This window comes from Copadichromis virginalis, linkage group LG9, assembly GCF_057382275.1.
Source record: "Copadichromis virginalis isolate Kocher_CV1m ecotype Utaka linkage group LG9, C_Virginalis_male_GT1.1, whole genome shotgun sequence".
Classification (NCBI taxonomy): domain Eukaryota; kingdom Metazoa; phylum Chordata; class Actinopteri; order Cichliformes; family Cichlidae; genus Copadichromis; species Copadichromis virginalis.
The window spans coordinates 3,447,371-3,474,915 of record NC_140626.1 but is presented as its reverse complement, the minus strand read 5'-3'; the positions used below and the strand labels follow the sequence as shown (position 1 = coordinate 3,474,915).

At 38.8% G+C, this 27,545-nt stretch overlaps 1 pseudogene; it reads left to right on the top strand.

Moving 5' to 3' along the window:
• The first annotated feature begins 10,707 nt into the window (after positions 1 to 10,707).
• Positions 10,708 to 27,545, top strand: part of LOC146701120 (uncharacterized) — a 34,379-nt pseudogene continuing 17,541 nt past the window's right edge.

Here is a 27,545-nt window from a genome sequence, read left to right as displayed (position 1 = left end):
AATTGACGTGAAGGGTCCTCCGATTGAAGAGATTGCTGCGGAAGTGCCTGTTGTCGGTATATTTAGACATTTTCCAAATCACATTGTAGTGACGTATACAGAACACAATAAATTATATAATGTAAGCAACTACCTGAGAAACAGCAGATACAGCAGATATATTAATTATAGGCTATTACTTTTGTATCGTTTATTGCATTTATGGAGGGAGTGGTGTATGCTGGGTAATGGCACAGCTAGCGACTGGGTGACTTTATTCACCCGCTTCGGCTGTTATTAGTCCATACAATGGGCGTTATTAGCACAAATCAGTCCCATAGATATAGGCCATCTCCTGCTAGATTGTTCAGAAGGTTGTTCTCATCCATCCAGATGGAGGATCACTAACAGGAGCGTGGAAGACTCCAGAATCCACTCTGGCTGGAATCTGGTGGATATGCAGTGTGTACAGGTAAGACCATTTAAACGGACAGCATTTATAGAATGACTATTAAAAGTCAGCTAGTGTCAATAATGTGGTTATCTCAGTAATACACAGAGTGCTAATATAACAGCTTTAAGATGCATTTGTAGATATTATTACGTGTTTTACCGTCTTTATGGTGCTAGCTTAAAGTTACGGTGTAAACGCTAGCTTATATTACTGGTATCAAGCCAGCCTCCAATTCGAGACTTGCAGTCAAGCCAGCCTCCAGTTTGTTTTACGTTCCCTGTGTATTCAAAGTATTACGGGAATGGATGTGGAAACCGGATTTCAAAATAAAAGCCAACTTCGAGTGAATTAACAGATGTTTTTTTTTGTTTTTTTTTTCTTTTCTACTTTCTTTTCTTTCTATTTTTACTGCACTTTACATACGTCAACATGTCAAATTGTTTGCAATCTATCTAAAAAGAAACCAATTCAAAGCACGGGCATGGAGGACTTCCTGGAAAGTTAGCTGGGAATTTTTTGGCTTCAATTTCACACATATTTGAAGTGCTTTGAGGAAGTTGTGCATTTACTGTCTTTTAAGTAACTCACTCTTGGGATCCGCTTGAATGTATGCTAGTTTCTTTCCTAATTAAATCATGTGAATGTCACCTTGTGGCTTGGTATTCTCAGCAAAACCATGAAGGTAGGTGTTGTGGAAAGGACAGAGAGGAGCAGCATTATAAACAGTAGGTGCTGTAATAGGTGGTGTTTGGCAGGTGAGTCAGTGGCTCCTAATATAGAGCCAAGTAGTAGTTGTGGGTGTTAAGTGTTGGAGGTGTGACTGGACTTTTTTTTTTTTTTTTTTTTTTTTTTTTTTTTTTTGCCTGTCCCATTTGGCTCTTTTGCCATCAGAATTGTCTAAAGGCAAAGAAAGATGCCCAACGGATTTACTTTACCAAATTGACCATCCCAGCCTTGCCGTAATGGTCCATTTGATTCACCTTTTATTGTTTATTTTATTTTTACTTGCTGAATACGGGACAGACTTGACTGGGGGAAAGAAGGGGAGAAAGAAAGAGGGAAAGAGAAACAGCTGAGAAGAGGGACGGGGAGAAGGGCAAAAAAACAAAAACCAACAGAATGAGCAGAAAGAAAAAAAATTCATCTAATTAACAATTAACAGGTATGTTAAGAACATAATAACATATAATTTAGGCTTTTTTATTTTATTTTACAAACTCTAATGAACAATCTATATGACACAGCCTTGTACCCTAATTGTGCCCTGTCACTATCAAGGCCATCTTATTTTGGATTTCAAAGTAAAAGCCCTGTGAATCTTCATTTTTGAACTACTCTTTCAATGACTTCATAATGCTCTTAAAAGCAAAAGTCGTATTTCCAAATACTATTTGAACTTTGTATCAACACTTTCCAACCGCAGTCTTTTTCACAGTAATACCATATCAATATCAAGTCAGTCTGGTTTTGCCTTTCATAGTAATGGCCCTTTGAAATTGCCGATATTTGACTTAATCTTCTAACGATTCAAAATGCTCTAAAATGAAAAATTCCTGTTTCCACAGGGTAATTCTACTTTAGATCAACAGTATACAACCCCACAGTGATACCATATCAATATCAAGTCATTCTGATTTTGCTTTCAAAAATAAAAGCCCTTTCAAATTGTCCATAATTGACCTAACTTTCAGTGATTTCAAAATGCTCTAAAATGGAAAATTCCTGGTTCCACAGGGTAATTCCACTTTAGATCAACAGTATACAACCCCACAGTGATACCATATCAATATCAAGTAATTCTGATTTTGCTTTCAAAAATAAAAGCCCTTTCAAATTGTCCATAATTGACCTACCTTTCAGTGATTTCAAAATGCTCTAAAATGGAAAATTCCTGGTTCCACAGGGTAATTCCACGTTAGATCAACAGTATACAACCCCACAGTGATACCATATCAATATCAAGTCATTCTGATTTTGCTTTCAAAAATAAAAGCCCTTTCAAATTGTCCATAATTGACCTAACTTTCAGTGATTTCAAAATGCTCTAAAATGGAAAATTCCTGTTTCCACAGGGTGATTCTACTTTAGAATTATTCTGAAATGTTTTTTTTATTCTTTCTGTTACTCACATTTATGTTTTGATGTGCAGTGGTGTTAGTTTGAATGACATCTCCAAGGCCCTTTAATTTATAATTGTCTTTTTGGTTTTTTCTTTTTACTTTGTTTGTCAAGTATTCACCACATTTAAAACCCACAAAAAAAAGACAATAGTTAACTTTAAAATTAGTACAGAGGTGGACAATAAACTCAGCCGTGGTGTCTTTTGTCTTATGCAGTCAGAGAGATTATTGAATGTTTGGGTGGATGTACACTCAACAAAAATATAAACGCAACACCTTTGTTACTGCTCCCATTCCCCATGGGATGGACGTAGAGACCTAAAATTCATTCCAGATACACAATATAACCATCCCTCCCAAACAGTGGTCACAAATCAGTCCAAATGTGTGGTAGTGGGCACATCTGCTATATTGAGATAATCCATCCCACCTCACAGGTGTGCCACATCAGGATGCTGATCTGACATCATGAGTAGTGCACAGGTGTACCTCAGACTGCCCACAACAAAAGGCCACCCTGGAATGTGCAGTTTTGTCTCACAGCAAAATGCCACAGATGCCACAAGCAATGAGGGAGCGTGCAATTGGCATGCTGACAGCAGGAATGTCAACCAGATCTGTCGCCCGTGCATTGAATGTTCATTTCTCAACCATAAGCCGTCTCCACAGGCGTTTCAGAGAATATGGCAGCACATCCAACCGGCCTCACAACCGCAGACCTCGTGTAACCACACCAGCCCAGGACCTCCACATCCAGCAGGTTCACCTCCAAGATCGTCTGAGACCAGCCACCCAGACAGCTGCTGGAACAATTGGTTTGCACAACCAAACAATTTCTGCACAAACTGTCAGAAACCGTCTCAGGGACGCTCAACTGCATGCCCGTCGTCCTCATCGGGGTCTTGACCTAACTCCAGCTCATCGCCGTAACAGACTTGTGTGGGCAAATGCTCACATTCGATGGCGTCTGGCACGTTGGAGAGGTGTGCGCTTCACGGATGAATCATGGTTCACATTGTTCAGGGCAGATGGCAGCTGAGAATGTCCCAGTTCTTGCATGGCCAGCATACTCACCGGACATGTCACCCATTGAGCATGTTCGGGATGTGCTTGACCGGCGTATACGACAGCGTGTACCAGTTCCCACGAATATCCAACAACCTCGCACAGCCATTGAAGTGGAGTGGACCAACATTCCACAGGCCACAATTGACAATCTGATAGACTGCATGCGACGATGTGTTGCACTGCATGAGGCAAATGGTGGTCACACCAGATACTGACCGGTTCTGGGTCCCCAGACCCCCAATAGCGCAAAAAACTGCACATTCCAGGGTGGCCTTTTGTTGTGGGCAGTCTGGGGTACACCTGTGCACTACTCATGATGTCAGATCAGCATCCTGATGTGGCACACCTGTGAGGTGGGATGGATTATCTCAATATGGCAGATGTGCCCACTACCACACATTTGGACTGATTTGTGACCACTGTTTGGGAGGGATGGTTATATTGTGTATCTGGAATGAATTTTAGGTCTCTACGTCCATCCCATGGGGAATGGGAGCAGTAACAAAGGTGTTGCGTTTATATTTTTGTTGAGTGTATTTTCCTCTGTGGTGGGTTACGATGTGCGCCCACCACCCAAGGCTCCGTGGGGCTTGGTGGTGGTGCTAATGTAGGCCCCCGTCCGGATGGGCCTTTGTGGCTTCCAGGGGTGCCTACTTGGGTCAGCGGGGGACTTGGCCCCACGAGAGAGTACTTTGCCTTCACTTCCCTCCCCTCCTCATCCCCACTCCATCACACCGCCACACATGCAGGGCTTTGGCGTACAGTTGTTTCACTGAGGTGGGTGTGAGACATTCCTGCTGTGTCCCCTTCCGACCACCTGTACCTCAATTTTATTCCACAATCTATACATCAACATCACTTGTGCTGGGCATGCTGAATGCCGTCCAAGGGATGGTCTGTGTATTCAACCTCTCCTAAGTTGCCGGTGCCCACGTCTCAATTTTAAATACATGTTATTAGATTATTCTGTTATTATATGTTACCTTATATATGTAGTCAAAGTAGTTGAATTATGTTAACTGCTGTAGGACACTTATTATCCTTTAATTTAGATGGTGCTGTGTATGTAGTTTAGTTGTTATTATACTTTTGAGTTAAAAGAACATATTCACTTATTAGTTTATTAGATAAGTGTGCATCACTCTGTATCCGTGATCTGCTGTGAATGTCTCACACTGTGATTCTTGACATGTTTTATTGCTGAATCATGAAGAGAGAGGAGACTCTGAGTCTAGGGCAGAAGAGATAAACTACATTCCATACCCCCACCTTACAGAAAGCAGAGAAACAACTGCCGAGGTCATAACTTAGGCGCTGTAACAGAGAAAGAATGTGATGTTTAGGCTTTTACGACTAGGCGGGGGCCGCTAGGAGCTATAAAAGGCTGTGTAATCCGTCACCATTTTGAGACTGCTGTGACCCTCTTCAGGCATGTCTCCCCATCATGATGGTCCTTATGCTCTTAAGTGTTGAATTGTATGGAAATAAATGATTGAGCATAAATACACCAAGTATTGTCCTTCCTTCAGCCCAAAGATTCAAAGAATTGGGAGATTTCAACAATGTAGATGGTAATGTTTCTTGGCAGGGGCCGTGCTGACACCAATATTTATTATCTACTGTTACTTATACTTATCTAGGTTGTGGATGTGATACTTGCTGTTGTGTACTGTGTTATATTTTTGCTTGTTTTCTTTTCTGTTTTTTTCTTCCAGTAGGTATCCAATGGAATTTACTGTCTTGTGTCACCGTCCCACATCCCCTCTGTTTTTTCCCATCTTTTGAACGTCTCTTGTCTAAGTCTTAATATTTCCTATCAACCACTTATGTGTATTCCTTTGATAATAACTGCAAATTTAAATTTTACAATAAAACGATTGAATAAATAGAGATATTTTAAAATTTTAATCAAGTGGAGCAATATTGCAAAGCCATAATTGTCCACTTGAAAAAAACAAAATCTGTTGGAGAGCCTATACCACCCACTACTGGACATGCGAGCTTTGAGTGTCTGACTCTGTCGACATTCCAAAAACTAGAGGTGAAAACATGTCATTTTGAACATAAAAGTCTTGTGCAGAAAAAATGCCGAAGAAGGAGAAGGGGTGAGTTCGTTTTTTAAGTATAAACTTTAAATATTAACTTTTAAAATTTGCTAACAAAGTAGTTCATCTCCAATTACATGTAACTGAGTAATCAAGTCTTGTAGCTAGGGATGGGTACCGGTGTCCGGTGCCAGTTCTGACATAAACGGTAGTAACCAGACCGAAAAGCAGCGCACATTTCGGTGCTTTTTTTTCCTGAGCTGTGATACACTTCTAGCCAATCATTTTATGTTCCCGAGGACAGTAGGCGGGTCCAGGTACGTACGTTCTTTTAGAGCAGAGCTACAGATTAAAAATGCCCAAGACGAAGCGGTCAAAAGTCTGGCTGCGAGACCTCACACCGTGCACATCTACTGCGGGTGTGGTGCCTGTTATCAGACCCGGATTTAGCAACATCCCCAAAAACCCGAAGAGGAGAGTCCTGGCCCCTAGCCCTGCCAGTGTAGCAAAGGATGATGATGCACGTTATTACATTAATGCATGTAAGGTGAACTAGCAAACACCGTCGTAGTTACATGCGGCTGTCTTCTTGTTTGATGGCAGATACTCCCTTCACCCTGGCCAAAAAGGCTAAAATGACCAAAGAAAAAGAGGGAAACAGCTGAACATGAGAGGTTTTTGGACCAATTTTGTGTTCTCCATTCTTTAAGCACCGGTTTGAGCACCGTTTGAGCACCGGCACCGTTTCAAAAGTACCGATTTGGCACCGGTATCGGATAAAACCTAAACGATACCCATCCCTACTTGTAGCCTAGCCTAAGATATTAGCTAGTTTATTTCTGATTGTAAAAATGTCATTTTTCTTATGTGTAACACTTAAAATTACATTTATTTCACCACAGGGCTCTAGACTAACTTTTTGACATGGGCGCACCGGTACGCCTAACTTTAAAAATTTAGGCGTACCGGCACAAAAGTTAGGCGCACTCAAATTTTTCAACCGCATCGCTTAACACCGCAGTTTTACATGTGCACTTTCTTTGGGGGGGGGAGTCCATACAGACAATATTAATTTCTAAATTATTAACTAACAAACTTGTGCTTAAAGTGCTTTGTCAATATTGTAGAAAATGTTAAACTTAATCATCATCTTGGCCTCCTCTGACGACCTGTTTGCTGCTGTCTGCTGCTGAAAGGCCGTGGGGAGAGGGGACACTTGGGCAGTGCATTTATTGCAGCATATAATGTGTTTTCTGGATACACTGTGCTTTTTCAGCATTCAAATATTGATGGCACCGTGTCAGAGCACTGGCTATGAATTTCAGACAGATCAGGCCTTAACTTAACAAAAAAGTTATCAATAGTTCTTTTCATCTTTTCTTATTACCCACAGCTACATCCACTTCTCTCAGGCCTAGGCTGCTCACTAGGGCTGAGTATCATCACTGATTTCTATAATCCATTCAATTCCGGTTCTCAAAGTCCTGATTTGATTCAATTTAGCCTCAGACAGTCAGAAATATTATAATTCTGATCATTTATCAGTACTGATACACATGAGACTTCATCAGAATTGTGAAAATCACAGCAGATGCCTTTGTGTGAAAGTAACTGAGAATAAAACACAGGAAAACATGAAGGAGATTTTCCTGGTCTGGCTTTTTATAGCAGATAACCTTAAAAATATTCTGCAATTTTGCATAATTTTAAGAAATTTACATTTCTTCAGTATTGAACAGCAGAAATTAGGCTTTCTTGTCCGAGGTCATTTAAGTGAAAAAAGAAAAAGCGCTGTAAACAACGCTAGACTGGTGGGTAATAAGCGAATGAATAATGCAGAAAACAGATTTGAGACGGGAAACTGTTCCTGGAGTACAGAGAGAGAGAGAGCTGTGCAGGAAGTGTGATTTTTATCGTGGTGGAAGCAAAACAGCAAACGTCAGAGGGAATTCATGACGACATTGATCAAATGTGAAGCGCAGTTTGCTGCTTCTTTTGCTGCAGGCTCGGTGAATTTTGGTTGGAGAGAGACAAAACCTGCAGCTCAGAATCAGCGCAAAAAGACGTAAACACAGCGCGGACCCGAAGAATCGCTAAGCTCCGACAGCGTGTCCGTGTTCGGGCCGTCGGGTGAGAAAGACGAGAAAGACGAAGCTGATTCTGATGTGTCAGGTCCGCTCCGTGTTTAGGTCTTTGTGTGGAATCCGTTAATGAATTGATATCGCTTTATTCAAGCTACTCACCTCTCTCTTCCACCTGCACTTTCAACTGGACCACGGCCAATCAGAGAAGTCCCGCCCCTGACTATCTCTGATTGGTTTAGTCCACGATAGGGGCATAATGTGTGTCTGTTGTTGACCACACGGAGAGTTGCAGAGATTTTTTTTTTTCGTTACCGGAACAGTTGGTCGCACCTGTGCGACCAAATATTTATTTTTAGTCGCACCACTGAAAAATTTGGTCGCATTTGCGACCAAATTGGTCGCACTCTAGAGCCCTGCACCATATTATTACTGGGGTTTTTTTCGATAACAGGCTTCGCTATGAGCAAAAACAAAAAAAGATTTGCGCACAGGACTCAGGCAAAGTTGTAGCATACGGCAGAAATTAATTAACACGTGTTCTATAACAGGCACATCTGTTGCTAACAGGCAATGGCTTTTTAACATCAAGTGCTGCACATTTTCTTCAGGGGCATTGCATTTCACAAAAACATGTTCAAATAGTACTTGAATAGAAACAAAGTTGATAGTTTTGTAATTAGTGGCACCGATTTAAAATTGTTCTCAATTCATTGAGAATATTATACATATTCTTTATAAAATGTTATGATTTCAATGATATAAATGACAATGTAATGATTTCTTTTTTTACACTTAGAGTCTACCGCTTCTGCTTATTTGGGGTATGTATTTTTTTCTTCTTTTCTTTCATATACATTTTCCACGAAAAATAAAACTGAAAATGCTATATCTTCTGTTTTAGAACAAAAATAAAACGATTACAATCAATGAAATTATTGAAACTGTGGAACAGCTGAAAAAACATGGCATCCAACTGGAGGACCATGCACTTCATAAAGAAGGCCCCTGGGGTCAAGTTTGCCTGACACTTGGTATTCAGAATAATCAAAATAACCGCTACAGAATTTGTGATGCATTTCGTCAGGTTAGTTCTTTTCACTTATTTTTAAAAAATATATATTGTATTAAATTATTTAGTTAAAATCAAATTTATTAAAAATGTATGCCTGTTCTCTACAGAACTTGTCTATACCAGTCAAAGGGGATTCAGATAATGGACAAAAGCCACCAGAGCAGGTTCCATAAATAAAATTCTATGTGTTTGATATCAAATATGTTGGTATACCAAATTTTAGTCAATGTGTTACTGTTGAAATTATCCCTCAAATTAATATTGTTACGGGTAATGTCATTTTCAACAGGAAGAACTATCAGCTGCCGCTTCTCTGTCACCGGACATCTCCTCGCAGGAGGATGGACAGCTGTCTCCTGCGCAGGTCAGTCTGTCTGTACTATCATAATGTCTTCTTAACACTTCCATGTAATTACACTAAAGTTACACCTCTCAACTCATGTAATAGCAACCAGAAGAACTATCAGCTGCCGCTTCTCTGTCACCGGACATCTCCTTGCAGGAGGATGGACAGCTGTCTCCTGAGCAGGTCAGTCATTAAAAATGCTTTCACATAAGTTATGATTGGCACTAGGATCATTGTTTAAATGACCACTTTATATTACATAAAAAATATTTTTAAAAACACAATATACAATTAAATAAAGAATTTTATCAAATGTTGTAACATAGAATGAAATTTATATTTCATGACACTTCTCAACATGAATTTTTGCTATATATTCTGACATTAGAAACACTGGTTGTTAATATACTTAAAATACACAAGTATTTCAAGTATATTTACTGATATTACGGTAGTTATGTAACATGGACAAAATGTTTTCTCACAAAATAAATTTTTCCTCTTTTTTAGCCTAACAGCAACTCATCTGATGATGGATTCATAAGAATCAGGGTCCCACTTGCAACAAATTTTTTTTTCCTGAAAAGGAAAGAATGGACTAATATAAAAAATAAGAGATCCCAAAGAGGATACAAGGGACTACAGTGGACAAATCTGATTTCAGACGGAATACGGACAGTGTTTCCATATTGTTCCTTTGCCTTCAAAAGGCACAGAGTCAAGGCTTTGGACTCAGTAAGAAAGGGCCCTTTCTTCTGGTGTCTGGGTTACTGCAGTTTTGAGGATTGTCCAGTCACTGTCACTGTCACTGTAGATAATGAAGACGATCTAAAGGCAAAAGTCAATTTTCAAGGTCTCGAGTGTGTGCACAACCAGTATGAACTAAGAAGAAGACCTGTGTTACGACCCGTCTAGGGCCAGGCCATAACATGAGCGAGGCACTCGCTTCCCTCCCCAAGACCCAAGCAGTCACACGAAACCAATCCGTTAGATGTGAAGTGATTTATTTACAAGGTGAATAAAGAGAACCAAAACGGGAGTGTCAACACTTCAGGGTGAGCCAAGGCCAAAACAATAAACAAAACAAACCTACACAAATCCCGCACCCCTGACCTTACCAAAACAAAGTCAAAAATAAAGACAGAGTCTGACCTCCTTAACTAACTCAAAACAGGAGAAAACGGGTGATCAAAAGAAATGGCAGCTCACCCCTACCCACTCCACTTCCACAACTTTCAAGCGTATACTGCAGCCAGCGGCTACCACAGGACTACTGCTGGGTGATGAGGTGAAATGCGAGGACCTCTCCCACTGTAGCGCTCCAGCCTCCTTTTATTGGGCGGGTCCTCCAGCTGGATCCAATCACGCCGGGGCAGTAAGTCCACGCACCAATCGGAACAGGGCCCTGGCACAGCTAAATTAACATAGACAAAAAACACAGCACCTGCACAAACAAACACACGGACATACAAGTTCGTAACACCTGTAAGAGCTCATAAGAGAGATAAAATTGGCCATGAATTGGAAAAGCAATTACCTAGAGCCATGTATCTGGAAACAATGAGCAAAATGGATGATGATGTTGTGCAATCGGGGTGTAGAGATGAAGTTCCAACTCCTCAAGTGTTGAGAAACATAGCCTTGGAAATCCGAAAGAAAAGTCGTCTTCATCATAATGAGATTATGAGTCTCCAGTTAATGGTGGCAAACAAGAAGAACAACCCAGAGGATGTATTGCAGAAAGTGATGTTACATCCAAAAGGTGTTTTTTTTTTTATGGTCTTCCAGGAGCATTGAGATTTTCCAGAGCCGCTGTCGGGAGTGTCACAGTACGGCTGTGTGCAGGCAGGAGAGGACCCAAACGCAAACTCACAGAGACAAAAGGTAAACTCAAAAAACACAGCTTTATTGCTGGCGTGGGACACGAAAAACAATACAAAATAAACTAAACTGGGAAAACTAAAGCACAGGGAAAAATCACACAGCTATGATGGAGACTACGACACTGACAAAGAGAAACACAGGGCTTAAATACACAGAGGGATAACGAGGGAATGAGACACAGAAGGAGGGCACAGCTGGGAGAAATCAGGACTGGACGAGACAGAGACGCAAAACTAGAAACACTCACATGAGGCATGGACCTTCAAAGTAAAACAGGAAGTATCACACAGAGACGCGAACTAGACACAGTGGAGACAGCAACTAAGAAACAGAGACAAACCATAAGGCAGAGGTCTAAGAACCAAAATACACAGAGGGAAATACTCAGCTTTGAACACAAGAGACTAGACTAGAGGGAGTAACAAAAGACCAACCATGAGAACATAATGCACAATGCAGGGTGACAGAAAACAAGAAACTCAAACATGCAAAGACACACCATAAACAGAACAGAGGGGGCACAGAGAGACATGAAGGGCAGGGGAGACTTAACATGGGTTGAAACACAAGGGGGAACTAATAAGCAAATCAACATAGGAGGCCTAATGAGCTAAACATACTATAAACATCAAAATGAACTAAAACGCAAAACACTGGGTCCTAAGACCCAGGATCGTGACAGGGAGGACATACTTTATTTGGATGCTACAGGAAGTATCATGAAAAAAAGAAAGGGTTCGCCTCCTTTCTATGTTTACGAACTTGTAGTAAGAAATCCACGGAAAACATCCTCTCCCCTACCAGTGGCTACATATTTAACATGTGACCATACCACTGCCTCAGTTACATATTTTTTGGAAGCATTTCTGACTGATGTTGCAAGGGCCTGTGGAGCAGGGAAATTATTTTACTGCTATTGTTAAAGAATAATCATCATCACCATTGCATTAATAATATAATCTGTAGTTTATATTGGATTCAGAGGTTGAACAGTGTGTGTCTTTCAGAAAGACTAAGTCACAGGCTGACAGGAAACAGGCTTGCAGAGAGTTTGCAGAAGTGAAACCAGTCTTAGGTTATTTTGAGCAGCAGGCTAAGACGATCATTGCTTTAACAATGTAACAGATAGCTTTAAGATGGCCTTAAGATGTTTATGATAATGTTAACTTTGTATTCCAGGTGCAGTTATAACTATTTTATACACAATGCATATCTGTGCTTATTTGAGTTGATGTTCAGGTTCATTAAGGGTCCAAAGCTTCACTAGTGAGAGTGTCTAGATGATCCATGCTGAGGGAAAACTAGAACATAGAAGGAATTGCAATACATGCTTACACAACAGTTCATTTTAATATCTTTTATATGTTCATATTCTTGTATTAAGCTTTTAGTAGGGGTTCTTGATTAAAACATTTATTTAGTAGATGACACATATCTATAGTTTCAGTTCGGTTATTACAGAGTGGCTTCTGTCTCTCTGTCTAGAGGTCAGGAGCTAGTCGGCGAGGTGAAACAGGGTGCAATTGTGGTTAGCACACAGACACACACACACTCAGTTAGAGAGAATCATTTATAGGGGAAGTTTAATTATGTTTTGCTTGGGGTTGCAAAAAGAGCAGTTTGTAGCAGAACTGCTGCTGAGGTGTCAAGATGACAAGCGAGCATCCGGCAGTGACAGGAAGCACCTGTTATGAAGATAGAAGACAATTGTTCTTTTAAATTGTGTCAAAAGTCGTTGTGGTTTTGATATTGACGTATGTATATATCCTGTCTGTGACGCATGAAGGGGCGTCAGTAAATCAAGACCTGACGGTATAAAATCTGTGTATGCTTTGAGGAAGTCGAAGACCACTTGCTGTCTGCGCACAGAGTGTCTTCCCACACGTGTGTAGTCATTAAAATCATTGTTTGACCAAGAGCTTCTGGACCATGGGTGGTTTGTACTCTCCTTCCTCAATTTTTGAACCTTAACATTTGGGGGCTTCGTCCGGTAATTGAGGAGGGAGGATTGGAGGTGTAAACGGTGAAATTCGGTGGTCCGTTGTGGTCAGACAGGCAGGCGTGACCCGGCAACCAAACTGAGGGGACAGGCGCCTTTAAAAAGAGGTAGGCACAGGCCTGTTGATTTTATCCGAAGTGTGCTGAATTGGATGATAAAATTAAATGTCTATTCAGTAAAAGTTGCCGGTAAATGTCTGCTTTGATTTTGATGAGAATCTCATTACAGTACTGAGGATTTAAAAGCAGTTGGACTGCTGGAAATGATTTAATACGGTTGGACCGTAAAAAGCAGTTGGACTGCTGGTAATGATTGAATGCGGTTGGACCGCTAAAAGGATTTAATACGGTTGGACCGTGGAAAGCAGTTGGACTGCTCAATGATTTTAGTATGTTAGGGAATTTGGTTATTTTTTGGTTATAAGGTTGGACCTGCTTCAGTCTTACACTTTGTTGGGTGTTTTACTGTTGTTCCAAAGTATTATAAATTACTCAAGAACGCCAGTTGGACTGGTAGGAAGTGCAGTTCTCGGAGGTAATGCTCCCTCCCGGCCAAGGACGCTTGGCCCTGACCTATCGGCGAATAGGGTTAGTACGGTTGGCAACCGGGGAGAACTTGGGAACCTCCAAAATAGCTAGTGGTTGGACCACTCTACCGTTTGGAACGGTAATCTGCGCTTTTTTGGTTAGCAGAAGTTGGACTTCGGGCGTGTAACTTTAACTTAACACTTCGGGGTAAGCCTTGGCTGGGAAACGCCAAAAAATAGAGCTTCAGGCAAAGTTTGGGTTGGTTGACGCTTTTAAATTGAGTTAGGGACTTTAGAGATGAGGCCAGAAACTGTTGGACAGATACTGGTTAATTGATTACAAAAAAGTTGGACTTTTTCGGTGGGACCGTTAACTTAAATTTGTCGAAATTGTGTAGGCGCTAAAGCTGACAGATCTGGCAGTAGTTGTAAATATAAGACGTCTTTGTAATATAAAGTGAAAGGAGTCTGAGGCAAGGCTGGAGCTATTTTTAGACTGTGTGTGTGTGAGTGAAAAGGCAAATGAGTAAGCAGTGAACTGTTTAAGCCACAGTTGGTTTTACAAATACTGCTGCAAACATTGTTGAGTGTGTTTAAAATGCCATTTATGTTTATTAGAGGACTATAAATAAAGTTTTGAGTTGCCGTAGTGGATGTATAGTAATTGACTGAGTTTGGATGTAGATATATAAACATATTGAGCGCATTGTATATACTTAAGATTAACATATTACTTTAAGTAGCAACTTCTTTCCAGCAATAGTTGCTGGTGTGTTTTATTTTTTCAATTTCTTGTGTGCGCGGTGAGAATTAATGGAGGTTTCAATTTTTCGTGTGTTTGTTGTTGACTTGCTCTTTCTGATTATGACAAGCATGTCTAAAATACTCTTAGGAAAGCGTATTTTGAGTATATTCCTGAACTCCTGTCACAGTTTAAGGGTGAATGCTGTGAGTAGGAGGCTTTGAGGGATTGGGTGTGAGGTGTACAAAATACTAAATAATAATAACACTATGAAAGTTGATAGTAGAGTGAGTGCAAGGCGGTGTGTGAACAGAGGAAGTCTGAGAGAGAAGTGTGTGCGTAGGCAAAATGCAGAGTGTGTGCGTGAAATAAGGGAGTATTGTTTTTACATCAAGGTTTAGTAGAACTAAAGTAGAACGTCACAAACAAACAAAAGAAGGTAAAATGAAGAGAGAAAATAACTGACAATTACATTAATGAATAGAAAACACACATACACAAAGTGTCATATGTGAAATTATTCGAGGAAAGAATCAGAAGTGAGATAGTTTAATATAAGATGCAATGAAGGAAGCAGCTTATACTCCTTTAATTTCCAGAGCCAGTGTGTTCCCTATGCTCATAGCACCCCTGCCCACTTGGCCCCCGTATCAGGCGAGTATGGAAGGCTGGATAGCCCATGACGGGTAAGATCCCACCTCGAAACCCTGGGACAACCTAAGGCAGGCACAGTCACGATTACTCGGCCTCCTGTGACCTCAGACTCACTGGTGAGATGAAGTGAAGAAGACGGGACCTCACGGGTAAAGCCGCTGGGCTGAGGCAGAGGGGGTAAGTGGCAAGTGGAGCCCTAACTTCTGGCTGAGGACAAGGAATGCTGTTATTCAAGGTGGGAAATCAAAATTTGGGTTAGTAAATTTGGGAAAGAAACTGACGGCTTAAGTGGAGAATTATGAAGGAGTCTGACATACTGCAAAAGCAACATATGCAAATTCACATACACAAACAGAAAATGCATTAACCTTATAAAGACAAGACAAGCCCATGATGATTCATGTATAGACACTGATTAAACCTGGCTTAGAACACAAAGATACGCAATGAAGATCAGCTTGCTACTTGTATGAGTGGTGGAATGGTGTGAATGGTTAATAAAATACATTTGAGTTTGTGATTGAGGAATAGAAGAAGCCATATGACAAAGGGAGTTGTGAAAAAAGTGATTAAAGTAGTTTTAAAAGAGTGACTTAGGAGTGCTCTCTCGTACTGAGTGATCAAAACCAGTGATCACTGTAGAAAGAAATAAAATAATTTAATAAGGTGGTAATGTTTATACATATGTTTCTGTTGTTACAGCAACTCATTGAGATATGACTCAGTATGCAAATTAGCTGGAGTGAGTGGTGACGAAGGAACTTCCTGTGTGTGTGTGTGTGTGTGTGTGTGTGACTGAGGCTTTCAGAAGAGGAAGCATAGCAGAGAAGAGAAGTGCAGATTGGGGTAGGAAATTTATAGTTTAGTGATATGTTGTTGTAAGGGGGGTTATGTTTTATGTTGAATCCAAGTATGTTGAAGTGCATAAAGGGGGTGATTTTTGTGTGCAAATTGTGTGGTTTTAACGAGACTTTCGGTGTATTGAGGAGGTGACATTATGTGGTGGCAAAACTTGTGTGTTTAAGGTTGTTGGGGTGATGGGTTGATTTTGTCAGTTAGGTTTGGGTTGTTTTTGTTTTTAATAGAGGGGTTTTGGAAACATGGACATGTTTGAGGGGCCCATTATTTTGTAACAGTGCACTTAAAGAAAACCTGTCAGGCGATTTTGTTTTGTGTTTTGTGAGCTAATAATCAGCTCTATTTTTTCTCATTTTTGTTTTAAGCAGGACTGCAACAGTGAATAATGGCGCTGAAAATTTTCGGGAAGAGCAAATGTAAGGGGGGCTTTCCAGATTACAACTGGCTAAGGAGAAAGCTACCTGTGAACAGGTCTAAATCCCTGTAAAAATGATTGTAGCAAGTCAATCCAGTCCAAAAGCATAAAGAAATATTTTCCTATGGAAAATAAAAATGAGCTCATTTTGCTGAGGGTGGAGAATCTGATCTGAAGCTCCACTATTAGCAAATATATGGTGTGACTGCATGTGAGTGAATGTGTGTGACTGGATGAAGGTGAGGATGAATAAATGTGGACAAACAATTGGCTTTTACCAGAGAAAATTTCTGTTTTGTTGACTGGGGTTAGATTATGGGATTATAGTATATTGTTGGGAGAATGCCAAATGTTAAAGGGGAAACATTTTTTGATATAACTCAGTTACCATTAATTGTAGAAACACATGACTGATAATTGTTCTGTGTTAAGTTTATTTGTATGACATAGATTGGAGCATGAGTGGGGAAAACTGAGCATTTTAAGTTTTGTATAGTATTGTGGATGTATAGTATTTTTGACACATGAAATGTGTCAAAAATAAAAGGGGGAATTTAGAGTTTAATAATTTAGGATTATTTTAGGACTTTTTGGGGTTTTTGGTCATTTGGATATGGTAAGACTGAAACTGTTATTTTTATGTTAAGGTTAAAGGATTAAATCCTGTTTAGAAGATACAATGCCGGTTTTTCAAAGCTGTGAATAAATCTTAGGGGGAAAAATTAGTGAGGGTTGAAGGAGGAGAACAGGTTTGATTTCTTTTGATAAAGGGGAGAGCTTATAAATAGAAATGATTTTTATACATATTGCATTTTTTGATATGAGTTATTGAAGGATTGCACACACTTACAGACACAGATATTACACAGAAACACACATAACAGTATTGATTCCAGGCAAAAGGCCTCAAATTCATTTAGCTTTTAACTGAACTTAAAGAAGGACCAAAGAGGAAGGAAAGCATATATTTTGGTTAAGTCTGATAAACTAGAATTGGAAGGTATTGTTACATTAAAAGGAGCAAATGAAATAAAAAGGCTATACCAAAAACGGGTTATAACATAGGAAATGTGAGGTTAAAGTGAAGTTAGTGTTAACACACAGGAGTTGTTTCTAGGCAGCATTTAGCTATGATGAAATGTATACAGGAGTAATTGCTTATATGCTTAAACTTAATTGATTAAAGTGGTTGTTTTCTTTTGGAGCTTTTAGTAGAATAGGCGCTTATAATGATTTTCTTGTTAAAAAGGTGACTTAAGATTAGAGTGGGGGCACTTGCAGCAGCGACAGTTTGTGTGTACAGGATGTTGATGATCAGATAAGGGAAAATAGAGCAAGCAACCGGACGTGAAAGCAGCGCTTTAAGAGTTTCAAAGTGATGAGTAACGTTGAAGAATATATAAATACAAGTCAATAAGTTAAGAAGATAATTAGGATCAGGCTTTTGATTAAAGAGTCCCAAATAGGATAAGTTAGGGAGGTGCAGGAAAAGGTGTTTTGTTTCCTTTGCAGAAGATCTCGACGACCACAGGGAGGTCCGAGGCCTGATGAACCACCAGAGAGGGACCGAGAAAACCTAAGCTTACACATGGAGTGTTCTCGAAGGGGAGCTGGTGTTTATTACTGGACCAATTAGATGACATGAGGTTGTCTGATTTGCTGAGCCAGGACACAATGTATTGCGACCTCTGGTGTTCCAGAGGTCGAGAGAGGGAGTGTGGAGCAGGGAAATTATTTTACTGCTATTGTTAAAGAATAATCATCATCACCATTGCATTAATAATATAATCTGTAGTTTATATTGGATTCAGAGGTTGAACAGTGTGTGTCTTTCAGAAAGACTAAGTCACAGGCTGACAGGAAACAGGCTTGCAGAGAGTTTGCAGAAGTGAAACCAGTCTTAGGTTATTTTGAGCAGCAGGCTAAGACGATCATTGCTTTAACAATGTAACAGATAGCTTTAAGATGGCCTTAAGATGTTTATGATAATGTTAACTTTGTATTCCAGGTGCAGTTATAACTATTTTATACACAATGCATATCTGTGCTTATTTGAGTTGATGTTCAGGTTCATTAAGGGTCCAAAGCTTCACTAGTGAGAGTGTCTAGATGATCCATGCTGAGGGAAAACTAGAACATAGAAGGAATTGCAATACATGCTTACACAACAGTTCATTTTAATATCTTTTATATGTTCATATTCTTGTATTAAGCTTTTAGTAGGGGTTCTTGATTAAAACATTTATTTAGTAGATGACACATATCTATAGTTTCAGTTCGGTTATTACAGAGTGGCTTCTGTCTAGAGGTCAGGAGCTAGTCGGCGAGGTGAAACAGGGTGCAATTGTGGTTAGCACACAGACACACACACACTCAGTTAGAGAGAATCATTTATAGGGGAAGTTTAATTATGTTTTGCTTGGGGTTGCAAAAAGAGCAGTTTGTAGCAGAACTGCTGCTGAGGTGTCAAGATGACAAGCGAGCATCCGGCAGTGACAGGAAGCACCTGTTATGAAGATAGAAGACAATTGTTCTTTTAAATTGTGTCAAAAGTCGTTGTGGTTTTGATATTGACGTATGTATATATCCTGTCTGTGACGCATGAAGGGGCGTCAGTAAATCAAGCCCTGACGGTATAAAATCTGTGTATGCTTTGAGGAAGTCGAAGACCACTTGCTGTCTGCGCACAGAGTGTCTTCCCACACGTGTGTAGTCATTAAAATCAGTGTTTGACCAAGAGCTTCTGGACCATGGGTGGTTTGTACTCTCCTTCCTCAATTTTTGAACCTTAACAGGCCTTTGGGCGCAAAGCCATGCGTTCACCTTTAATGCTTATGTGTGATGGATCTATGCATTAGGATAGACACAATAAATGATTATTATAACATCGCTTCGGGGAAAGGAAACAAGGAAGACTTCGAGGTTCCAATTCTTCACAGATGCCTTAGTCATGTTATGAAGAATGCCAAGGAGATCTGTAAAAAGTAGTAAGTGTAGTCCTTTTAATACGGTATTCACTTGTTTGTTTTTTTATTGTGACATGTGACATGGCATTTCATTTTTCAATTTGGGAAAACATTATTACTGTTTTGGAAACACTTAAAGACAATTTTTTCTTTAACTGCAGTGCACCAAAGAACTACCATCTTGCAATGCACACTTTTGGAGTCTTCACTACTGCAACTTCCTTAAAAGACCTCACTGACATGGTTCAAAGTGCTGCAGTTGTTTTTGGGAGTCCGTGTAGTGGTGAGAATGTCGAAAAACATTTTCACAACCTTCAGTTGTTGATGCAGAAAGCCAATGTTGATGTTGATGGCAATGACAGAAACTCAAAAGCTGATGAGGACCTGAAGGTAAACTGAAGTCAATTTTTATTAAAACTAAAGGCTAAACTTTTGCCTCTTATATATCTTTTTAAATACTTTGGAATAGCATAATAATCACAAGTCACAAGTAATTTTAAATGTTTTATACAACATAATGTTGGGTTTTTAGATTATAGATATGAAAGATGAGTGCACACAATGTTCAAATCACATAATTATTCTGTTTTGTCTGTTGGCTAGGGAGTCAAGGGAAACAACCTCTTGGGGAGACATTTTAAGAAGCTCATTTCCAACACATCATTGGAGATGGATGGTGAGGCAAACCCTTACTACAGCAAGGGGCTCATGGAGCACATTAGCAAATATCTTCTTCCTTTTTCTGGATTATGGTCTGCAATAATGTTAGGTAAGCCATTTTAAAGTAGACAAGTAATTAGTTTATAAAATGAAATTACACACATCAATATTATTCTAATCTTCAAAATCCAAAGGTGACCTTGGAAGACATGGCACTGGGAAAATGTATGAGCAGTACCACAACAAATACAATGCTTTGGGGGCAGGGATAGCTCAGTAGGTAAAGTGGTCGCCCCATGATCGGAAGGTCGGCGGTTCGAATCCACTTAACGGCTACCCTGAGGTACCCCTGAGCAAGGTACCGTCCCTACACACTGCTCCCCGGGCGCCTGCTTAGTGGGCTGCCCACTGCTTCACTGAGTGAATGGGTCAAATGCAGAGAAAAACAAGTAATTTCCCCATGGGGATCAATAAAGTATCCATTATTATTATTATTATTAAGAAAGATCAAGAGACAAGTAAGACACATGATTTTTAGTATATATACATATTTGTGTGGTGTGATTGAGAAACGGCGGGTCCAGAGGAGTCATCTGTATTGCAGATCATACAACATTGCACACAACAACAATGTGTATCTTTAAAAAAAAATCACATTTAATGATTTCTTAATTTGATTTTTCAGAATATTACTGAGAATAATAAAACGCAGGGGATAATGGAGAAGAGCCAGTGGGATCTGAAACATATCCGTCTACATTCGGGAAGGCTCACCAGGCTGGATGACTTTGTTGTCCAGTATCAAATCAGTCACACAGCGCTGCTGAAGGAGTACGAAGACTCAAAAAGAATGCTTCAAAGAAAGGTTTGCAAAATGACTGGCTGATGTCCATCAATGCTTTGCCGTTTCAAAATGGAACATTAAAAAAAAGTCTTCTTGATGTGGTGGGATATTGAGGTGCCCCACATTGTGATGTTATAGCTTGGTTGCACCTGTGTGTCTTACTGGACATTTTTGTGTGTTTTGGTTTATTGTAAATTAAGGAAAATGTTGTCACAGCATTTCACTTGTAATTCCTAAACAATGTTCAATGACTCATATTTTTGGTTCAGAAATTTAGAGTGGACGAAGACGTCGCCAAAAAAAAGAAGGGGAGATATGTAACAGTACTACGCAAGCCATTTCCTTTCAGGAGATCTTCAAAGATGGTATAAAATGTTGCGCAAATTTATCGTTCATATATAAAGACCAATATCTTGCATAACATTTTTTGTATTTCTTGTACACAATATTTATATAGGTTGCTTCCTCTATGGCCCCGAGTTCCCCTGTGCAGACTGGTAGAGTTGAGGATGTTACCTTGGAAACTCCAGAATTCCAGGTAGGATTGACAACTGCTAACATAAAGGATTCATCAAAGTAATAGTAATGCCTTCTTTTTCCATAGAAGATCCTTTCCATGACACAGTAATCAGTCATGGACACGTGTATGAAGGGCAAATCTTATTTATTTACATGTTGATATTCATGTTCAACTCATTCGATGTGAATATCCAGGATTTTGGTTGACTAGTTGTAACCTTAACTTAAGTGGGAGGCACCAAAATTCAAAATGAATGCAGTGATTATTTGGTAAATTTTGGGAATAACTAAATAAATAAATATTTTTTCCTCAGTAGAAACTGAATGGGAAAAAGCATTCGGGAACATAGTTAGAGTATGGGAAAATTAACTTTGCAAGTGTTGCCATTACAGCTTTGAGTTTATATAGTTACCAGTGCTCAAGGGTGGCTGTAGCTCAGGTGGTAGAGCAGGTCATCTACTGATTTGAAGGTTGCTGGTTTGATTACTGGCTTCTCCTAGTCTGCATACCAAAAATCCAAGATACTAACCATAAATTGCTCTCCAGTGCATCCATTGATTGTGTGTGAATGTTACTTAGAACACACTTAGAAAAATCTGCTTGGGTGAATGCACAGTTGTGTAAATCGCTTTGAGTGCTCAGAAGAGTAGAAAAGCGCTTTATAAGAACCAGTTCATTTACCATTCAAGACTTGGAGTGATACATTTTGAATTAATTTTCCAAAGACATATTGTTAATAACAGTCCATAAACCTTTGTTAGAAATAACAAAATCATGTTCAATAGCTGGTAAGATCGTATGTTAAGTGTGTTTTTCTTTAATGAGGAGGTCCTGTCTTTGTGGAAGAAAAGAGACACAGAGGTTGTGGTTTCTGTGCTTCCCTCAACAAACCATGGTACGTCCATAATTATACGCCACAGTGATTTGCGAACCCTTCGACCACACCTGTGGCTAACAGGCGAGGTATATCAATGATTAATTTAAGCACTCATAACCACAATAATTCGACTGTGTAATGTAATTCAATTAAAAGGACATTATCATGTAATTATTTATCATTAACACAATTTAAATTATATAAATTACATAGCTTTGTGTTTATGAAAATTCTTTACGTACGTAATTGAAAGGCTTTTTCATTGTCTGGCAAAAAAGGAGCAAAAGGGGATCTACATTATGAACCATTACACAGCGGGCTTGATTTTCTTTGGTGATCGGACACAGCTTTCTCGCCAAAGCTTGCGGAACGTAAGATGACTGTCCAATGTCCATATAATTATGTTCAAATACATTTAGAAAGAATTACTGATTGAATGCTAATAGAATTCCACAAACTGTAAGAAATACATAAATGTTTTCTGACAGGTAAACTTCGATCAGTAGCAGGCCATTGTCACGTTTGTTAACATTAAAAATGTACACTGGAAGTTTCTGGTAAGCAACAAGATTATAACTTTAAAGCCTGTGTATTTTTTTAATGACGATATATTAATATTGTTTTAATGATTTATCTTTGCTACAGTTCATCAATGCAGTGAATCACACTGTTTATCTCCTTGATCCTGCCCCAAGTTCATCAGAGGAGGAAGACTCTAAACTCGCTGCACGTAAATTCAGATACTTAGGCTTCAACACATTTTGTTATATGCAAATAGGCTTTACAAGTTAGTTTACTACAACTGCATTTTTGTAGAAGCTTTTTGTACCTGGCCCCACAATGCGTGTTTCTCTGTTGGCATCCTCTTGGCCAGGTCTCATTTGCAAAATAAATCAGTACGGTTAAATAAAAATTATCAGGTGAACAAATTATTAAGACAATAATTCTGATGGCAAAAGAGCCAAACGAGACAGGCCAAAAGATAAATAAATAAAAAATAAATAAAATTCTCTTTAATTCTGTAAAATATCTTTTTTTTTTAAAATTAGGAAATATGACATATACCAAATTGTATTCTGCTTTGTAATAATGTGCAGTGATTACTTAAAAATGAGGAGAACCCGCCACGCAAAAACAGAATGGGTCGACATTAAATGGAAGGGAGGTGTCTTGACCCATCCAGTGCTGAAGGATGGCTTCAGCTGTGGAGTATTAGTGGTGATGGTAAGTGATGATAATATACATTTGTATATAATTTCTTACTTGTTTGCCATGCCATCATGCCATGGTCAGAAGAATATCCACATCCATAACAGTAGCTGTAATAGATATGAATACATCTTAATTCTAAATTTCACAGTATACTGCACAAATTAAGTATATGGTTAATACTTTGGTGCCCTAAGTCATGCAGATTTTGTGACATACTCTTTTTAGGATTTGCAAATATTAAGGCTGCACAGCGATTGCAGATAGTACTTATACTTTAAAGAGAGCAAGTCACCGTAAGCAATTATTTCCTGTGTCATAATGGTGCATTATCAGTAATCTCATTCTCTCACTGAGCACCCTCTGGTGAATGGCTAGCACATCATGATGCAGGTGGTATGTATTGTCCAGCATTGTGGTTAACTTGGAAAACATCCACATCTCTGACAGAACCTTACGAGACTGTAGGGCCACCCTGTGGACTCACTTTATTGAGTCTCTGTGGCACTAGCATAACACAGGTTGCGACTCTCCACAACATTTTTATAGAATGTACTGAGTATTGCCCAACAGATGTTAAAAGAAGTCAGCTGCCCACACATTGGAAGCAGACTATATCTAATAACTAGTAACTAGAGATGTTCCCTATTTCAGTTATTCATCAGCTTAAAAGAATATACATGGCTCTGGCCCTTACTGTAGAGTGGAGTGTTATTTTTAACCCTGTCCATTTTGTTCTCTATGTTTACAAGGTATATCACATAGTTATTCATCCACGATGTCCATTTCAACAACTGAGTGTTAGAAGTTACCTGGTGTTCATAAAGACTTAAATCTATTTATTGCTCTTTGTTTTTCATACTGTTTATGCAAGATTATAAACATCAGAAATTTTATATTGAGCAGAATTGTGTTTTTTTTTCACAATTAAAATTTTGAGTATTTCTCGGTAGATGGCACGGGCAGTGATGAAAGTATTTCCAGATTTTCCCGTCATGAAATTTAAAACATCAAAAGAGAAAATGGCAGAGTAAAGAAAATTGATGGCTGTGGAGATACTACAAGCATCAGGTTGGTTTGGGGGTGAATAAGAGAGAAAATGTGTGTGTGTATATATATGTATTTGAATGTATATATACATATATGTGCGTGTGTGTAGATTGAAATGTATTATTCTGTTAGTAGTATTATTATAGTGCACAATGGCACTTTATGCTGTGGTCTAATCGATAGAAATTTTTAAGTACACAGTTTAACATATGCATGAATTGGCCTTCAATTAAAAATGTCTATCTAATGTGTTTTGATCCTGTATTTTAGTTTTTGACACTAACAGCAACTGTGCCATGTGTTCGCTGACCAAGCCACATGGATCAGGACCTTCAATGATGAACTGGGTGAGTTGGAGGGTATTTGAATTTCTCAAAAATGTGTAAAAGTCTTTGAGTATAAATGGGTTTTTTTTTTTTTGCTTTGTCTGTTTAATTTTAAATAGATACAATGTGACGCCTGTCAAAGATGGTACCATGAACAGTGCCTTGACATGACCAACAATGACTTTAAAAAAGCAAAGGAAGAAGCGTGGAATTGTCTCCTGTGCTGTTAAACCACAGACTTATTGGATGCTTGTGTCAAAATATTTGAAGACGTACTCTGTTGTCTCCACCAAAGTGATAATTTGAGCAACATAATACGGTGAAATGTTTTCATACATATTTCATTCACATTTCCCTGATGTTTTCATTTACCTTTAAAGCACCTTTAATGTTATCATGACTGCACCTTTTGGAATTTACAATTTACTCTCCTTGTATTGAGCTGTTTTCTGGGTTTTGTTTTCCAAGATAAACAGATTTACCTATGCTACTTTTATGAAAATAGTTATATTTCATAACATTACAAATACAAAGAAAAGATTGTGTCATTAATATGTAATGACAAGAAATCCACTTCAGTAAATTTTAATAAATAAAATCAGAATGACTTGATATTTATATGGTATCACTGTGGGGCTGTATACTGTTGGTCTAAAGTGTAATTACCCTGTGGAAACAGGAATTTTTCATTTTAGAGCATTTTGAAATCACTGAAAGGTAGGTAAATTATGGACAATTTGAAAGGGCTTTTATTTTTGAAAGCAAAATCAGAATGACTTGATATTGATATGGTATCACTGTGGGGCTGTATACTGTTGATCTAAGGTGGAATTACCCTGTGGAAACAGGAATCTTCCATTTTGGAGCATTTCGAAATCACTGAAAGGTAGGTCAATTATGGACAATTTGAAAAGTCTTTTATTTTGGAAGGCATAATCAGAATGACTTGATATTGATATGGTATCACTGTGGGGCTGTATACTGTTGATCTAAGGTGGAATTACCCTGTGGAAACAGGAATTTTCCATTTTAGAGCATTTTGAAATCACTGAAAGTTAGGTCAATTATGGACAATTTGAAAGGGCTTTTATTTTTGAAAGCAAAATCAGAATGACTTGATATTGATATGGTATCACCGTGGGGCTGTATACTGTTGATCTAAGGTGGAATTACCCTGTGGAAACAGGAATTTTCCATTTTAGAGCATTTTGAAATCACTGAAAGTTAGGTCAATTATGGACAATTTGAAAGGGCTTTTATTTTTGAAAGAAAAATCAGAATGACTTGATATTGATATGGTATCACTGTGGGGTTGTATACTGTTGATCTAAAGTGGAATTACCCTGTGGAAACAAGAATTTTTCATTTTAGAGCAAGTCAAATATCGGCAATTTCAAAGGGCCATTACTATGAAAGGCAAAACCAGACTGACTTGATATTGATATGGTATTACTGTGAAAAAGACTGCGGTTGGAAAGTGTTGATACAAAGTTCAAATAGTATTTGGAAATACGACTTCTGCTTTTAAGAGCATTATGAAGTCATTGAAAGAGTAGTTCAAAAATGAAGATTCACAGGGCTTTTACTTTGAAATCCAAAATAAGATGGCCTTGATAGTGACAGGGCACAATTAGGGTACAAGGCTGTGTCATATAGATTACAGAGTTTGTAAAATAAAATAAAAAAGCCTAAATTATATGTTATTATGTTCTTAACATATCTGTTAATTGTTAATTAGATGCATTTTTTTTTCTTTCTGCTCATTCTGTTGGTTTTTTTTTTGCCCTTCTCCCCGTCCCTCTTCTCAGCTGTTTCTCTTTCCCTCTTTCTTTCTCCCCTTCTTTCCCCCAGTCAAGTCTGTCCCGTTTTCAGCAAGTGAAAATAAAATAAACAATAAAAGGTGAATCAAATGGACCATTACGGCAAGGCTGGGATGGTCAATTTGGTAAAGTAAATCCGTTGGGCATCTTTCTTTGCCTTTAGACAATTCTGATGGCAAAAGAGCCAAACGGGACAGGCAAAAAAAAAAAAGAAATAAAAAAAAAGTCCAGTCACACCTCCAACACTTAACACCCACAACTACTACTTGGCTCTATATTAGGAGCCACTGACTCACCTGCCAAACACCACCTATTACAGCACCTACTGTTTATAATGCTGCTCCTCTCTGTCCTTTCCACAACACCTACCTTCATGGTTTTGCTGAGAATACCAAGCCACAAGGTGACATTCACATGATTTAATTAGGAAAGAAACTAGCATACATTCAAGTGGATCCCAAGAGTGAGTTACTTAAAAGACAGTAAATGCACAACTTCCTCAAAGCACTTCAAATATGTGTGAAATTGAAGCCAAAAAATTCCCAGCTAACTTTCCAGGAAGTCCTCCATGCCCGTGCTTTGAATTGGTTTCTTTTTAGATAGATTGCAAACAATTTGACATGTTGACGTATGTAAAGTGCAGTAAAAATAGAAAGAAAAGAAAGTAGAAAAGAAAAAAAAAACAAAAAAAAACATCTGTTAATTCACTCGAAGTTGGCTTTTATTTTGAAATCCGGTTTCCACATCCATTCCCGTAATACTTTGAATACACAGGGAACGTAAAACAAACTGGAGGCTGGCTTGACTGCAAGTCTCGAATTGGAGGCTGGCTTGACACCAGTAATATAAGCTAGCGTTTACACCGTAACTTTAAGCTAGCACCATAAAGACGGTAAAACACGTAATAATATCTACAAATGCATCTTAAAGCTGTTATATTAGCACTCTGTGTATTACTAAGATAACCACATTATTGACACTAGCTGACTTTTAATAGTCATTCTATAAATGCTGTCCGTTTAAATGG